General features: G+C 40.2%; 1 protein-coding gene and 1 long non-coding RNA gene across 7 annotated transcripts in view; one reads left to right on the forward strand and one right to left on the reverse strand.

The window, feature by feature from the left end:
• Positions 1 to 17,587, reverse strand: part of Dnm3 (dynamin 3) — a 464,195-nt gene that overhangs the window by 217,390 nt on the left and 229,218 nt on the right. The window lies entirely within an intron of this gene.
• Positions 1,147 to 6,854, forward strand: LOC132646382 (uncharacterized). Of its 2 annotated transcripts, none has more exons than XR_009584613.1 (2): positions 1,147 to 1,338; positions 3,434 to 6,854. It is a non-coding gene; the product is annotated as an uncharacterized LOC132646382 (long non-coding RNA). The 2 variants fall into 2 exon arrangements; XR_009584614.1 differs by having other exon boundaries at positions 3,454 to 6,854.

The raw sequence follows: 17,587 nt of genomic DNA on the forward strand, positions 1-17,587 counted from the left end.
ACAATACCGTACCCAACGGCATGGCTCTTCCAGGGGGGATTTTTCAAAGCAGAATTGGCACAGCATTGTGGGTGCCTGAAATCTAAAGTTTAACGTTTCCTTAGGTAAAGCTATAGAACAGCATTCGGGGAGCCAGCCAAAATAGCTGAGGGAGACTAAGAAGGCCACATGTGGAACCAATTACTCATGGAGAGGCCGTGACAAAGAGCATTTCTCCAGACTTTTCATGGGGGCTTCACTTTCAGGAAGTCACTGTAATTACTGCTCAAGTCTAGAGCAGCCTGCAAGCTGCTGACAGGTCCAGCAGAAGATGAGGAGGAGGAGGAGGAGGAGGAGGAGGAGGAGGAGGAGAAGGAAGGGGGGAACCCCCAACTTATCTGACCTTCCTAAGGAATGAAATACAAGAAAACAAAGTATCACAGGAAAAGTTTTAAAAAAAAAAAGCGTCTAAATTTGCCTGCTTAACAGTATTCAACTTTCTGTTTACTGCTTTATCTCCTCTCTTTCTTCAAATTACTTCTCCAGCCTGGATCAGACAGCAAATTTGTACTTCTACTCTTAACTCACTTTCAGTTGGCCACAGCAGAACTGTACATCTTGACTCTTTTTTTTTTTTTTTTTTTTTTTTTTTTTTACAGCTTTTCCATACTGGGGCCCACTTCCTGCCCAGTTGAGGAAAAAAATCTGGCCTGAAGATGAAATGACTGCTTAACATTACGCGAAAACATCTGGTACCATTTTATGCACAGACCCATGTCTGAGAGCAGGCGATTCTAGCGGTCTCTCCAGCGGCACAGCGCATACCCAAACCTCCCCAGGGTGACATCATCCCATATATGGACTCTCCAAGCCCAGCCCTCCCCCTTTTCCTGGTCCTAAATTCATTGCCAGTTCCCTAGTCTGCTGCAAATGTGCCACGTCAAGACTGGAAATCACAGCCCTTGAGTGTGTCTCAGTCAATGCGGCAGACAGAATCCAGGGGGGAAGCCGGCTGAGCCCCGGTGCAGGAAGACGGGCTCGCCCCAGCCCCGGGACACGGACGGAAGCTTCTGGAGATCCTGCTCCGTCGCCCCAGTGTTCAGACTACCTGTTCAGGACAATGCTGTTGTACAGTAGTCTGCACATTGGTTAGACTGGGCAAGGGCCAGCTACGCCATGGACGGCTGGGGACGAAATGTGCTGTTTCCGAGGAGAGGACAGCTGGGTGCTCCTTTTTTTTTTTTTTTTTTTTTTGAATCTCATATCCAGTGTTTCTCTTCACAGGTTTTGCAAACTAGGGACCAAGAAGCCCTCAGGGACTCTGCCGGGAGAAAGGACGGCTCGAGGGAAGAGCGGCTGGTAAGGCCTCGGGGACTGCTCACCTGGTCTGTGATTGGGGAAAGAGATAGGGACCCATCATCTGCGCGAACATGCGGGGGACACTGGGCTGCGTGTCTGACGGATGCTCGTGAATTGAACTTTTAGAAGAGCAAGACTGTATGGCAAATAGCGACTTTCTGTATGCTTTTTAGGTCTGAAACCTTACTCCAGACAACTAACGGTAACTGAAGGAGACTTAGTTCTGAATGGTTGAAACTGATAATTCAGTGACTTAAACTTGGTTATGAGTGGGCGCTGTGTGTGCAATCTCTAACACTCCAGGAATGAATGCATTTTGCCCTATGGAGGGAAAACAAACATTTAAAAATTCTTGTATGATCAGGGAGCTTGTCTAAGTATTTACCTGGATAATAGAGACACAAGAAATAACAGTACCTAAAAATAAAAGAAGACGTGGTGAAGGTTTTTTTTTTTCTTTGCTACCAGACAATGCAGATGATGAGAGCCAAAGAGCCAACCACAACTTACTGAGTCAGCACCTCAGCAGGCCAGGGGAACAGCGCGCTATCTTTGGATGGCTAACTAAATGCACTGAAATTGTCCTTTTAGAATCCCAGAACCGTTGATAACTTTCTGGTCAGCTGAGCCCTCTAGCCCATATTTTACAAGGCTCTCCCTTGTCCTGGGCCTTTGAAATGATAAGGCACGTTGTCTAGAAAGGCACTGATAAAACAGGAATTTGTAAACGAAGGCAAAAGTTTTCTTTGGCCAGTTTCCAGCTGTCCTGGAGGTGAAGGAGAGTGGGGGAGGTGGGGAGATGGGAGGCAAAAAAACTTCTTCAAGATGAATGAAATTCTGAACGAGAAAATAATACAAGAGTCTGGGTTGCGAAATGAGCTGGGGGATTCATGTTGACCTTAAAGAAAGTTCTGGAAAAAAAAAATATTGCTACCATACCCATAAATTACAACTTTCATTGATTTCTACCCCTAAAAATTTTCACTCCATGTTCTATGAAATTAAAATATCTCCTGCACTTTGAGCTTTTTGTGATAAAGGAATACAGTTTCCTTTGTCTTTTTAAGTTTGACTCCTTGTCTAAGTGAAACATTCTACAATAATCCAAAGATGAACACAATTCTCTTCAGAAAAATATTTTATTATAGCTGTACCTCTGTGTTTCTTTTAAAAGTTTTTCAAATTTTTATAAAATTATGTTTCAGATAATCCCAGAACTGGTGTAGTGGACATAAAAGGTTTCTGATGTGTTAGGGTAATTAACTAAGACAAATAGCAGGGGAACATTTGGCTGTTTGCCTCTTAGGTAAAAGGGGAAAGGTGCCCTTTCATTTTTCCAGGAGAGTTGAAGAATCCTATCTTAATTTTGTTTAAAAGAAGAGTTAAGAGTTTTAAAAGTCTCTCATTTTTTTACACAGAAAACTGAAAACACTATTAGTTAACTTATAGAAGTTTATGTGTTTCAGGAAACACACTTTCCTAACTAATGCATCATAAAAAGAACAAATAAGCTTTGGGGCCAGATTTAAGATTTCTCTAATCTTGCAGGAATATTTTACTGTAGATATAATTGAATTGTATGATTTGCTCTCATTTAATGTATATTTAATTTGAGATTTCTCTCTTCATATTAAGTGTCCTTTTTTTTTTGTTTTTTGTTTTTTTTTTTTGTTTTTTGTTTTTTGTTTCAAAGAGAATGACCTTTCTATCCAGGTCCCTTATCTACTTTCTCCCAGGGGAGAATTTTTAGTCTGAAGATACAAAGGGCCCAAGAGTGACTCTGTCGTAAGTTCAACAGTAAAAATAAGAATTCCTTTGTAAATCCAGGAGTCCTGCCTGTAGTTGGTGGAGTCCCAACAAACCATTCTCAAGGAAAAGGTTAACTAAATGAAGGGGAAGTAGTGCTTAATTTTAAATTGTAGGAGATAATTGTTTTCAGAGTTCAGTTGATAATGCTCTGCTGAATAAAGGCAGGCTGCGAGGTCTGTGTGCTGGAGCACACACCACTTACAGACACACTGGCACAAAAACAGCCATATCTGTTTCCAGAGTAATTAGAATAATGTCTAATTTTATTCCAATATCACTTCCGAAGGAGATGCATAAATGTTTTAGGGATCGTGGAATCTAGTGCGGAAGGAAGTAGTCAACAGCAGACATGTTCAACTGGGCGCTATGGTAAGTCTGAATATGAAGAGTGAAACATTGTACATGTTCAGGGAAAGAAAACTGTTTGCAGGGTCTGTCCAAACTTCACTTTAGTGGAAATTCCATCCTTATTTATGACTTCAGGCAGTGAATGATTGATCAGCTAGGCTAGGTGCTGAGCCAAAAGAATTTTTGTAGCCCTCTAAGAGAAAGGAAATTCTGAGCTGAGGCCTCATCGCCATCACTTCACAGTCTGCCTAAATTCTCAAAACAATTAAAAAAAAAGAACATAACATAGATCTCAAAATCAAAGAAAGTTTGTTTGTACTGAGACAAAGTGTCTGATTGTTCTCCTGCAATTAGTTAACAGGCTTACCCTCCTTCCTAGTTGCCACTGAGCCTTTGGCTTGGAAAATGCACTTATGTTTTTAAAAGGCCAAAATATACTATCTCCCCCCACCTTTTGCCTATGGACCACCCAAGTATTTTACTCTATGGGGAAGAGAAAGCTTAGGCATAAAAAAAAAATACTAAGAAAAGAATGTGTTCCCTTTTTTTTTCTCTCTCTCTCTTGATTGGAGTGTTAAACTGATATGGGAAATAAAAAGAAACTACAAGTTGTTTAAAAAGTCATCGCCCACGAATGTCCATTGTCATTACAGGAAGCTGAGACTCCCAGCGACTCTGTAAGGGAGCCGCTCTTTAAAATCAACCTTTTGTCTTATCTCAGGATAATAGCCCACCCATCACCATGCTGTCCAAATAATAACTGTGAGGCCATCACATAGAGATCCCAGCTTAGGATAACTGGGAGAACAGAGTTTAACCTGCGGCAGAGGAAACCCTCACTGAGGACTGAAGCTTTCATATTCCAAATCTGTTTTGTACTTTGGTGTCCTGTGGATTATGTAGATGCAAATATTTAGCCTCTTTTCAAAGGACTTTTATTGAGATTTTTTTATCAGCTGTAAGTTAATGAAAATAATGAAACCTTTATTTTGTATCTCCTGACTTATCATGCTAGCCAGTTTACTACAGTTGCTGTGGGTCAATTTTACTGCTGGAGATTTAGAAGATAATTCTTTTCCTACGTTTCTGTCTTGAGACACGGCATATCCAACAAATTAAGCATCACATGCTATGACAATTACATAATAGTGTTTTTCATATTTTAGACTAAGACTTTAAATAGTAATCAAGTAAGTATGGCTTGGGACACAGGGTGGGAGAAGGCTTCCTCTCTTTGATTTTTTTTTTAAATAAGCACAGAGCGGGTTCAACATAGTTATAAATTATGTTTGTGCCATATACTTACTATAGCCAATTTTTAATCTATTAAAAATAAATTGTTCCCAAAACTCATAAATAAAATAAGCATTCCCTCCCTTTATTTTTATTTATTTTTCTCTGCAGAGAAACTATCATGATAGTTCAAGCTCGAATGTTTTGGATAGCATGAGATAAATAAAACTGCTTCATATGAAAGGATAACACCTGGACTCACATTTCTTTTTGCTTTTTCAGGTTATGTGCATCAGTCCTTTAACTGAACAGAGTAAACTGGATCAGATTATTTGTGGGCGAGGGGAAAGCGATACAGAATTATAGTAACTTTTAATTGCTACGTACATTCTTTGTAAGTGAATCACTTTATAATGATTTCTTATTGTGCTCAATGAAACAACAAACCAAATAGTATTTCAAGGTATTCCATTTTTTGCATACTTGACTTTGTAATGACTTGAATAGCAGCCAAGCCCTTGTGCTGGACTCAAGTGTTAGGCAGAAACACACATTATTTCCTTGAAATTAAATAAGTCCAGATACAATTGCCCTCATCAACATTTAACTCTGTTAAAATGATACCATCTCCAGACACTGAACAGAAATTTAGATCTGCAGTAAACTCTTTTTTTCTCATCGTCGGAAAAGTATTTTACTGTCCATGAAACTTCTATTTGCTTTCTTTTTTCTTTTTAGAATTTCCAGATAAAGGTAAATAATGAAGTATTTATTTTCCTTGAAAGTAATCTCTAATGTACACTTCTTAGTTAATAACCCCCTTTTTTTTTTTTTTTTAAATTCCACTTTCTTAGACTTTCAACTCTTTGGCTCTTTTGTGTTTAAAATGGCAGGGAAGTTGTTAAATATCTTTACATATGCCAATTAACAAAGTTTATTAAAGTAGCCAGAATTCTTGATGCAGTGGGACTGCAGTTTACATTTGTATGCTTAACACCGATTTAGATTTTCATTTTGGTATGAAGTGAACTTTGTCTGTGTTTAAGTTTCTCCTCTAAAGTGGTATTGTATTAACATTGTCAAGAACACATTCTGAGCACTCCTGTGGGTAACGACATTCTAGAGTATGCTTTGATTCATGGAATCACCCTGCCTGTTAATCAAAAGGAATATAAGCTCATAAGCTGTTTGGCTTTCATATGGCTACTACAAAAGGAAAATAAAATTTTAAATAAATTCCTGTTGCTTGGAGAGATATATTTATCTCCAAAGTCTCTTTCTTGGCTGTGTTGCCAAACGCATTAGGCTCATTAGTGATTTGAAAATGGCTGCTGTTACCATGTGAATGACAATGTTCTTTTTCATGGGCAAGGCTGTGGTACTTATCTACCCTGAGAAACATGTATAAACACAGACTTTATCTTTTACTTCACTAGTAAGAGATGCAGAGATTTTGTCAAGAGGAAAAACATCTGGTTCCATTACTCTGAACTCTGACTGCATAAGGGCCAGTAACAATAGGAATTGGATTTTTTTTAATGTTATTATTTTTTTCCCTTAAAATCATGTGAGTTTTCTGTTTTTGACAACCATCCTTGTTAGCATATTTGGATCAAATGTACGAGTCTACTTTCTGAATAAAGTCAAAATCTAACTTCTTTTTAGTTCCTAATGTTTTAATGTTTAATTCTGTTGTGTGTTTTTCTCCTTTCCCCTTATCTCCCAAAACCCACCAAATCTGGAAAACAGGCTGATTGTATCTGTCCATGAGCAAAGGACACCTGAAGGACTCCAGGGCCTGGCTGGACAGAGTTGTCATGTGTCTGCCTGTCTACACTTGCTGTGCAGAACATCCGCTCACCTGTACAGCAGGCACAGACAGGCAGTCACATGACAACCCAGCCTGAATGACAACCAGCCATTGAAAGAGAGCAGCCCTCACACCATAGCATCTACACCAAGAGCTACAGCCACAGTGGGGGGCTTGGGGGCCTGGGGTTTTAAACTGTTGGCTTATTAAAAACTCGTATGTAATCCTTTTATTTTGATTCGCATATTAAAACCCGCCACCCAAAGTGAAGTGAGTGGTGCCTATGAAACATAATAAAACCCATTTCTGAAAATGATCCTGTGTTTCACAGTCCTCTTTTCCTGTATCACACCCTTGACATTTATTGTACACATCTTCGCTGCCTCCCAACACGGATATGAAAATCAGTTTAACATAACCAGTTAACTTCAGTTTGATATTTGTTCAAGAATAAATTTTTCTGCCAGTTCTCATCTATAAATGATTGTTTCCTATGCTGTAACTTTTAAAGGGGAAAAGGGGGGGGGTGAAGTACGGAAGGAGAGGGAGGGAGAGAAAATGAAAAGAGTAACAATATATTGTGGAGGATCAAGCATTTCAAGGTAAGAAATTGACAGTCTGGTCTGAGTAAAACATACTTTAAAATATTTCCAACAGGTTTTCACACATATTGAACCATTCACATTTCTAGGTGCTGTGATATGCACAGATTAGCCACCATCCTTCTGTTTAACTAGGAAAGAGTTTATAATGCAGCCATAGGCTTAAGACATCCAGCGCTGATAGATTTACTTAAAATACATGCTTCCATTCATGTAAACTCTCACACTCAATATTTTCAAGCAAGTTGATACTTTCAAAAGGGCGAAGATAGGCCTGCAAGATATATATGACGTATTCTGCCTAATTTTTGATGAAATATCAAACTTCATGTGCTATTATGAACTGGATGGAGAAGTGATCAGGGCTGGCTTTGTATATAAGCATTTTAAGCAACTAAGGGCAAAATGCAGAGAGACGGGTAAATTAGAGAATTGCTCTACTTTGACCTAGTTTATTAAAGCATCTTACCTTTAAATATTTCAAATTTAAATTTTTCTTATATTCTAGTAAAGCTTTAAAATTGTAAGCTGAGGCTACTCCAAACTATTTTGTAATGGTCAGAATAATTAAACATCTCAAGCAAACTGTTTTTCACTTAGGCATTCCATTTTTTAAAAATTATTTTTAATTACACAAGAATAATAGGTTTATTACATCTTTGTGACATTCTTTGGTTTGTGGTCCCTTCATCCCTGTTTAAATTTTGCAATGTTGTTCCATTTTTAAAATGTGTGATTTAATTTTAAGGCTAAGATACCACAGTTTCCAATTTTCTGAATTTAATGGTATTTGTACTAAATCTGACAGTATACTTCACTTAAGAGAGAAAAATAGGCCTGAGTCATAGGTAAAACTCTGACATGAAAATATGAATAAAGTTAAATGTCTTGCCTGTAAACAAACTGGACTCATAGAAATATATCTCGTATTTAAAGAAAAAAAAATCTTGTTTCTCCCCTACAAGACTTGTGAAGAATTACAGGGGTTTTGCCATAGAGGAAATTCCCATGACCATCCAATAGATTGCTGAATGATGCTTCACAGAACGTGAAGTATAAACAGGAAGTATAAAATGTCCATGGAGCTATTTGCATAGTCCCACCCAGCTTTAGATACTTTAAGCAAAACTGCAGCAGACACCAAAAGAGTTCTCATGAGGATTATTCTTTTGTGCCCTTCCAGGATGGGAATGTACCCCGCTCAGGATGACCCAGGGTCATCACATGAAGAGATCACAACATGAAGGAACTGGGGGCCAACAGATATATTCCAAAGTGAGGCACTGCAGCAGAATGTTTCAAATAGTTTTTCCATAAATCATGACAAATTACCCTTAAAAACAATTCTGAATCTGCTTTCAAGAGTCTTGACTGTTTTATATACACTTTAAATTCATAAAATAAGGTAACACAAATTTTATTCTCTTGGGAAAAAAGGTAATATAAAGAATGTATACTTTCAGAATTAGCTTTGGAAACAACAGACAGTATCAGTAGGTGTGTAGTGAAAAGGTATTTTTAATAAATTTGAAATAGCACTGGCCATTATAGTTTATTGAATAACACTTATTTTATTTCCTAAGTCATAAATTTTTTGGATAATGCCAGAATGTGAAAATAATCAATATCATCTTAAAAAGCACAATGTAAGTTACTTTCTATATGTAAAAGAAAAATAAAACTATGAAGATGAAGCCTTTTAAGTTACGTAAGTTGGTGTTTGATATTTCTTTGGACTTTTTAAAATAAAGGTAGCCAAGTTCGAGCTAAGGGAAAGATTTTGACAAGGAGTGTGCCGAGTGTTCAGTGGGCTGAGGCTGACCTTCTCCATCATAGGGGACCTGCTGCTCCAACGCAGTGCTCCACAAAATAGCAAGTATACAGGAGAGGGCAGAGCTGCAGACCGCTGGACTCTGGTCTCCTACTTTTGAACATCCGGGCCTACAGTTGTCACTTTCCTTCCTATTTTCAAGGTTTTATTTGTCGTCGGTCACAGCTACACCGTAAAAGCAATGCTAAGTAAACATCCCTATAAGGGAATTATATAATCTCCTTATCAAGTTATCCAAACATTTCAGCCCACAAAAATGAGGCCTGTAATTTCTTAAGAGTCCAAAGAATGTCCTGTTTCAATGCAGATTTAGATTTTCTTCAGTCATGCAAGGTTAGGACAATTCTGCCGGAAACGCTGTGTCCCCCAGTGCTACTCTCAATTACCATTTCAACTTTTATGCTGGACCATAGATGTAGAGTAAGGATTGGCAGCCAGCTTCTGTATCTGAGGGAGCAGCTGCTTCTGGCTGGTTAGTTTAGCTCTGTGAAAACGTACACATTCTAACAGACATCTCTTTAGTCCCTTTTTGCTGATATTAAGAAAAATGAAATCCTTTTTCTTTTTTAATCAAACTATCCCTTTCTCTCAAAATGTACACCCTATAAGTATTGTAAATAAAGCTTGTCATTAGAGTGTTGGTATAAAATTATCAGAGCTAATTTTTTTAATTCTTTATTAATTAACACTTTATTCATTTTGTATCCCCCGTGTGGTTCCCTCCCTCCTCCTGTCCCAATCCCTTCCTTTCTTCACCCTCTGCATGCATGCCCCTCCCCAAGTCCACTGATAGGGGAGATCTTCTTTTCCTTCCTTCTGATCCTAGTCCATTAGGTCTCATCAGGAGTGGCTGCATTGTCTTCTTCTGTGGCCTGGTAATGCTGCTCCCCCGCTCAGGGGGAGGTAATTAAAGAGCAGGCCAATCAGTTCATCTCAGAGACAGTCCCTGTTCCTATTACTATGGAACCCACTTGGATACTGAACTGCCATGGGCTACATCTGTGCAGGGGTTCTAGGTTATCTCCATGCATGGTCCTTGGTTGGAGTATCAGTCTCAGGAAAGACCCCTGTGCTCAGATTTTTTGGTTCTGTTGCTCTCCTTGTGGAGTTCCTGTCCTCTCCAGATCTTACTGTTTCCCACTTCTTTCCTAAGATTCCATGCACTCTGCCCAACAGGTTGCCCATAAGTCTCAGCATCTGCATTGATAGTCTGCAGGGCAGAGCCTTTCAGAGGTCCTCTGTGTCAGGTTCCTGACTTTTTCCCTCTTTTCTCCTTCTTCTGATGTCCATCCTCTTTGCCTTTTTGGATAGGGATTGAACATTTTAGCAAGAATCCTCCCTCTTGATTAGTTTCTTTAGTTGTACAGATTTTAGTAGGTTTATCCTATATTATATGTCTATATGAGTGAGTATATACCATGTGTGTCTTTCTGCTTCTGGAATAGCTCACTCAGGATGACCTTTTCCAGATCCTACCATTTACCTGCAAATTTCATGATTTCCTTGTTTTTTTATTGCTGAGTAATATTCCATTGTGTAGATATACCACAATTTCTGTATCCATTTCTCCACTGAGGGACATCTGGGCTGTTTCCAGCTTCTGGCTATTACAAATAAAGCTGCTACAAACATGGTTGAGCTAATATCCTTATTGTGTAATTGAGCCTTTTTTGGGTATATGCCTAAGAGTGGTATAGCTGGATCTTGAGGAAGCACTATTCCTAGTTGTCTGAGGAAGCGCCAGATTGATTTCCAGAGTAGTTATAGAAGTTTACATTCCCACTAGCAGTGGAGGAGAGTTCCCCATCAGAGCTAATTTTTAAGTGAGTTTTTGTTTTATTCTTTTATCCTGACTAAATTGCCCAAGAATTTATATGTGAAAATTATTAATGAGAAACTCAGTTTTTGCTCAAATGATCTCAAGTCCAGGAAGCTATGTACAGTCAGGAGACCAAAATCTACTAACCAATGATGAAAATTAACAAAATTCTGAAATTCAATAATTTGCCTTTGGCCCTCGATAATACTATCACATGATAAAAATTCATTGTAGCTTAGCCATTTACTCACTCAGTATCTCAGATGTCTGTTAATATTTGATCTGCTCTTTTCATTTTTTGAACTGCTGGTGGCAGAAAGTGAACAAAACAATAATGCATTGTTTTGCTTTTTTATCAGCATAATGCTTACATTCCTCACATGTCAAGTTGCACTGTTACTTTTCATCTTCTAAAACGTCTCTTAGATTATGTCTACAAATTTCATCAGCCCAGGCCAGCCTAGACTTCTCATGTCATCATGGTAACAACTTTCTATCCCCAGTTCAGTTTTGTACTCCTCCAACCAGTTCTACACACACACACACACACACACACACACACACACACACACACACTTCATATATACATATATACATATATACATATATATTAATATATGTAAACATATAACACATGTAAAAATATGTAAATATGTTTATTTCACAGAGTTAAACTAGCCAGAGAGAAGCGATTGCTTACTCAGATACAGTGAAGCTGGGTGCCAATACTTACTCTACATCTACGGTCCAGCATAAAGATTGAAATGGTAATTGAAAGTAGAATTGGAGGACACAGCATTTCCAGTAGAAATTTCCTAACCTTGCATGAATGAAGGAAATCTAAATCTGCATTCAAACAGGACATTGTAGCCCATGACAGTTCAGTCTCCAAGTGGGTTCCATAGTAATGGGAACAGGGACTGTCTCTGACATGAACTGATTGGCCTGCTCTTTGATCACCTCACCCTGAGGGGGGAGCAGCCTTACCAGGCCACAGAAGAAGACAATGCAGCCACTCCTGATGAAACCTAACAAACTAGGATCAGAAGGAAGGAAAAGAAACCCTCCCCTACCAGTGGACTTGGGGAGGGGCATGCGTGGAAAAAGGGAAGGAAGGGAGGGGTTGGGAGGGGAGGATGGAGAGAACTAGAGGGGGGATACAAAGTAAATAAAGTGTAATTAATAAAAAAAAGTAAAAAAAAAAAAAAAGAAAAGAAAATCCAGAGAAGGGGAACAGGCCTGACATTTAAGCAGGTGTGATGACAACAGGAAGTGCTAGCTACCATTACCACTACTAACTAGGGAATGTCTTCTTTCCTGAAAGCTATTTGGCATTTGGTTTAGTCAAACATTTTGACCATTTGGTTTGTTGATATATGAATATACATACAACATATAGATACATAATATAGAGAGTGGATATGTTCACAGATACAAACATATAAAGAGGAATTCCAAGTAGGTTATCCCAGACTGACACCTTTAAAGGAAAAAACAACAAGGTGAGAAAAACAGAAGCCAGTGTGCTGTTCTGGGGATGGACCCTAAGAGGCTAAAGCTGCTAAAGGGACACCAAATGGGCTGCCCACTGGTAAAACTGCTATAGAGAGGAGCATAGACTATTCCACGTGACATCGTTAAAATTGCTGTATTTCCCCTGCCAGTACTCATCAAAGATAACTGGTATAACCAACCTTATGTTATGATTTTGATAGAGTCAAAGAGCTAGGTGCCAGTCAGCTCAGATCACTGCGTGTGCAAGCTCTGACCCCGCCCTCACCAGCAGCTACCCCTAATCCTATGGGCCTTGGCGTGCACACACTGACAGAGGGACACGGGAAGACAGGCCACAAGCAGGCCTATGTAATCAGTGAAAATATGTTTGTGACCATTTGTGTAGGGAATTCCAGGTCTGGGGTTCTGCTACATGATCTGGAAGTACAAGACCCAAGGAAATGCCCTAGCAATGACTTAGACACTATTGGGCTCTGAAAGATGGACTATGACCTTACACATTGCACAAAGCTCCGGTCTTGGAGTCACGTAAACAAATAAGATACCGTTGTGTGGATAAACTCTGTCAACTGTAATATACCGCATTAGAGTAATCCCATGAAGGTAATACAGGGACATTACGCTGCCTGAAACATAAGCAGAAACCTTTCTGTTAAAGTCACATATCAGTGGCATGTGTGTGCCATTGCTGTATTGAACTGTTAGAGTACACGTTTAAAAGCTATCAATGGATTTTTTGCGGGGGGGGGTTTAATTCATGGAGCCAGTGAAAAGCAGGTTTTATCTCTCTTTCTCAATAGGGAGAAAATAGAAAACTGAAGAATGCTTCTATGGACATGCCCATCACTCTGATTATTATGGACTTGCCATGACGGCTCAGAACAGAATCAGTTTGATAGCATCATTCCTAATTCTTGGTTTAAGACAAGGATAATGTATATACTAGAAGAGAGACAGTGTGGAAAATATCTCTGACCAAATGAGATGTGAGTTCTCTTTTGTTACCTGAGCCTTGCCATTCTTCATTAAAAAACAAAACAAACAAACAAAAAACCCAGATCCCATATACCTTATGTCATAACATGAAACAACCAGAGCAAATTAGGAATCAGAAAACATGTTAGTCAGAGAATGACACGACATACTCAGGGTGACTGTGGTGACACTTTCAATAGCTGAAATGAACACACTGGTTTGTTAGCAAGGACCCTGGCTCACAAATGGTTTATGAGGCCCTCTGTAAAATCATTCTGAGGTGGTTGTGTCAGCAATGGTACCCACTGGTCAGGGAAAAGACTGAGGCCCAGAAAAGTGGAGAGACTTGACCCAGGCAGCCACAGCAAACCCACACCCCCAGCCCACACCCGTTCATAGCACCAGGTCTACATAGCCCTGTGTTCCATTAGTATCATCCTGAGAACCAGCCTTGTTCCTTCATCATGGGTATATTTATTGAGTCATTCATCTTTATTAAGAAACCTGTCAAAAGTTAAAGTAAGCCATATATGCTCACAGGAAATGACCTATTTATTAAGCAGCCATTTAGGTGAAAATGAAAACACATACCTGCCTAATTATAAAAGAAAACAAAGTACATGATACAGAGACCCTCTATGGAAATTTAAATGTAAATTATCACTAAACAAATTAATGAATCCACAACTAATCCAAGGATCTTTCCCTTGTCACATTTCTTTGACAAAACAACAACAACAATAATAATAATAATAATAATAATAATAATAATAGGGACTGTCTCTGACATGAACTCAGTGGCTAGCTCTTTGATCATCTCCCCCTGAGGGGGAAGCAGTCTTACCAGGCCACAGGGGAAGACAATGCAGCTACTCCTGATGAGACTGGATAGACTAGGATAAGAAGGAAGGAGAGGAAGACCTCCCCTACTAGTGGACTTGGGGAGGGGCATGCATGGAGAAGGGAGAAAAAGGGTAGGATTGGGAGGGAGGGAGGAAGCTACAGGGGGATACAAAATGAATAAAGTGTAATCAATAAAAATTAAAATAAAAATATTAAAAATAATAATAACAATAATTTCTTTCTGAAACAGGTTTCTCTACATATAGGGACATACATGAAGGAAGGGATGTACATATAGGGGCAGTCTAAGTATTCCACTCACACACCCCCCCCCAACAAATTGGCTCCACAAGTTGAGATAGAACTAAAGCTCTTTTTTTTTTTTTTTCCACACAGGAATATTCTAGATTTGGGGAATTTCTTTACAGGTTATCAACAGAATCACATTTAAGCAACCCATAGCTGAACCATGCCAGCAAGCCCCTTTGGAACAAAGCATCATTTACAATGGTGCTGTTCACAAAGAGTGCCACGCAGATTCAGGATTCCCTTGCTGTGTTGCTCAGCCCCACACTCCTCATACTTCCTGCATGAACCTGGTCCTCTTACCATCCTTCCCACTCCATCCCCCGACAGACCCTATCATGTGTTTACTCTCTCCCAAAGAACAAGAAGCGGTGCAGTCCCCTGTCTTTTGCCCTGGCTGCACACTCAGGAATGGTCTGCAGAGATGGGGAGCTCTGGCTGGGAAGCCAGTGAGCAGGGTAGAGGAGGACAGTGGTGGCTGCCAAGGAGTAGTGGTCTGAGAATGGAGATGGTTCTGCCCCACTAACGCCAACTCCTTGGAGATGGTCATCATCCTGAGGTCAGCCATTCCTAAAATGAAACTTTCCCATCGTGTTTCCGGGCGGAGTCTCTTAGCAGGCAGCAGGAGCCAGAGCCTAAAGCCAACTGAGCGTCACTTGACCTGGCGTGCTCCTTGCCTGCAGCCACTCCCTAGGCTCAGTGACCATCCTCTCTGCCCTTGGCCTACCATGCTTACTGAGCTGGTCTCCCTTCTGTTCTCACCACCTCTGTCTATTAAGAATACACTGAATACCACATGCAGCTCCACAGAGACCTGTCTAAACCACAAATGTAATCATGCCACACCCTATCGGGTGCTTTAGAGGTTTCCAGTTTTTCTTGGACTAAGATCCAATAACTGGGTGATGGCTTAGTAAGCTCCTAGCCCCTGGCACCTTTGTCCCCTAACTGTGCTTACATTCTGGTCACAAGCTTCTAAGACTATTGCATTTATCACATCCTCTGTTGGATTGCTGTTCAACTCATCCTTCTCCGTGGATCATCCTCCAATTGACATTTTTTTTTTTAATTACTCATTCTAAAAGCTTGTCCCCTGTCATTTTCTCCATCCTCACCCGTTTTCATTCTCTCCAGAGCACTGGGTGCTTGACACTACCCTATGTATCCACTTGGGTGTTGGTTACACATAGTTCCAGGCTTGTTTGTCCTTTCCTTTCTCTTGGTATGCTCTTTTAGGAGAAAAGTGACCCTTTATTTCAAGGGTCATTCACATTCTCCCCTGCCTCCAACATCCCTCTGCATATGCCACTGGACATAGGCAATATTGGTGCTCAGGTTTAGTTTTTATATGTGGAAAGTAAGCATTCTTGGGAGAGCAGTGTCTTTGTAGTTGTCTTGAGTATTTAAAAAAAATTTATAATAATTTTAATTTTTATATTAATCACAGGACTTTGTATCCCAGCCATAGCCCCCACCCTCATTCCCTCCCTCATCTCCTCCCTGCCCCTTTCCAAGTCCACTGATAGGGGAGGACCTCCTCCCCTTCCATCTGACCCTAGCTTATCAGGTCTCTTCAGGACTGGCTGCAATGTCCTCTTCTGTGGCCTAGCAGGGCTGTTCCTCCCTTGCGGGGGGGGGGGGGGGGAGGTCGAATAGCCAGCCATTGAGTTCATGTCAGAAATAGTCCCTGTTAAGTCTTTAAAGGAAAGGGAAAGTCCAGGGATGTAACTTTCTGGGCTCGCAAGGTTTCTTTTTTTCCTACTCAGAACATGAGATAGCTCACTACCCTTCCAGGGGTGACACAGCAGGCCAGAGAGCCAGCCCCACAGTTAAGCTGCAAAAGCAATGGCTCCTCAAGATCTCTCAGAAACACATCATGTTCTGCTCATGACCCATGGTGGCCTCTCAGAAACAGGTCAACGCTGAGTCACCTGAAAGTTATCCCGGCGGATCCTCTGTGAGGCAAGACGGAACAACCCTGAGTACCTCTGGGACTCTCAGAACCCATTTCTGCCTTGCTATCAACTCTCTGTCTGACTTCTGGAAGCCGGTTATCCTAATGGACACTGCTGTGGCTTTTATAAGATAAACCAAACGATATTGAAATGACTTTCCAAAACGATGGCCTGCGCTGGTGATGGTGATCATGTTTGCTAGTTTTAGTGTTCCCATCTCCAAACCGAAATAATAACAGTACCTTTCCCAGAGTTCTATGTGGGTCAGTTAATTAACATGCAGGAAACACTGACTGCCACTACTATGACTCTAAGGAAAACCACCTGCTTACATTACTGGGAATGGGTCCCAAGGCTGATAATGTATGTAAGTGAATATCTAAATATTTGGGGGTAAATGTGTCTGACACCATGACTCCTAAAACGAGAGCTTCCCACAGAATGACAACAATGTTTCACCAGCCACAGGAAACCATTGCTAACTAATACTCAGCTTCTCAAAATGACTATCTCAGCCAGTGTCCTATTGCTATGAGGAGACACCATGACCAAGGCAGCTCTTATATGGGAAGCATTTAATTGGGGCTGGCTTAGAGTTTCAGAGGCTTAGTACGTTATTATCATGGCAGGGAGCATGGCAGAATGCAGGCAGAGACTAGAGGGGCAGCTGAAAGCTACATTCTCCTTTGTGGGCCGAGAGAGCTGAGCCTGAGCCTGTCATGGACTTTTAAAACCTCAAAGCTCACCCCCAGTGACATGTTTCCTCCAACAAGGCTATGTCTATTCCAGCGAGGCCACACCTCCCAATTCTTCTAATCCTTTCAAATAGTACCACTCCCTGGTAACTAAACACTCAAATAGATGAGCCTATAGGGCGACCAATATCACTTTTTGCTGAGGTTGATGACATGAAAAATTGAAAATAATGCCTTAAATGGAAAATTTTTTCCAACATTTCTAAAGAATTTGGGTTTCCATGTCACAGAATCTTCCATGGGAATCAAGCCATTATCTAATACTTTTTAACATACTGTTACACAGAAGACATGAAGAAACGGAAAGAACCCTGAATTATGAAACTTTTCTTCCCAGAAATGACAAAGGCTCTTTTAACGCTTTCAAAAGCAATCAGGCAAAAGTAGGAGGGAGTTTTCATCTGACATATGTCTTTGATAGCTAATTAGATAGAGATGGCCTCACCTG

Source organism: Meriones unguiculatus, chromosome 11 (assembly GCF_030254825.1).
Source record: "Meriones unguiculatus strain TT.TT164.6M chromosome 11, Bangor_MerUng_6.1, whole genome shotgun sequence".
NCBI classification, from domain to species: domain Eukaryota; kingdom Metazoa; phylum Chordata; class Mammalia; order Rodentia; family Muridae; genus Meriones; species Meriones unguiculatus.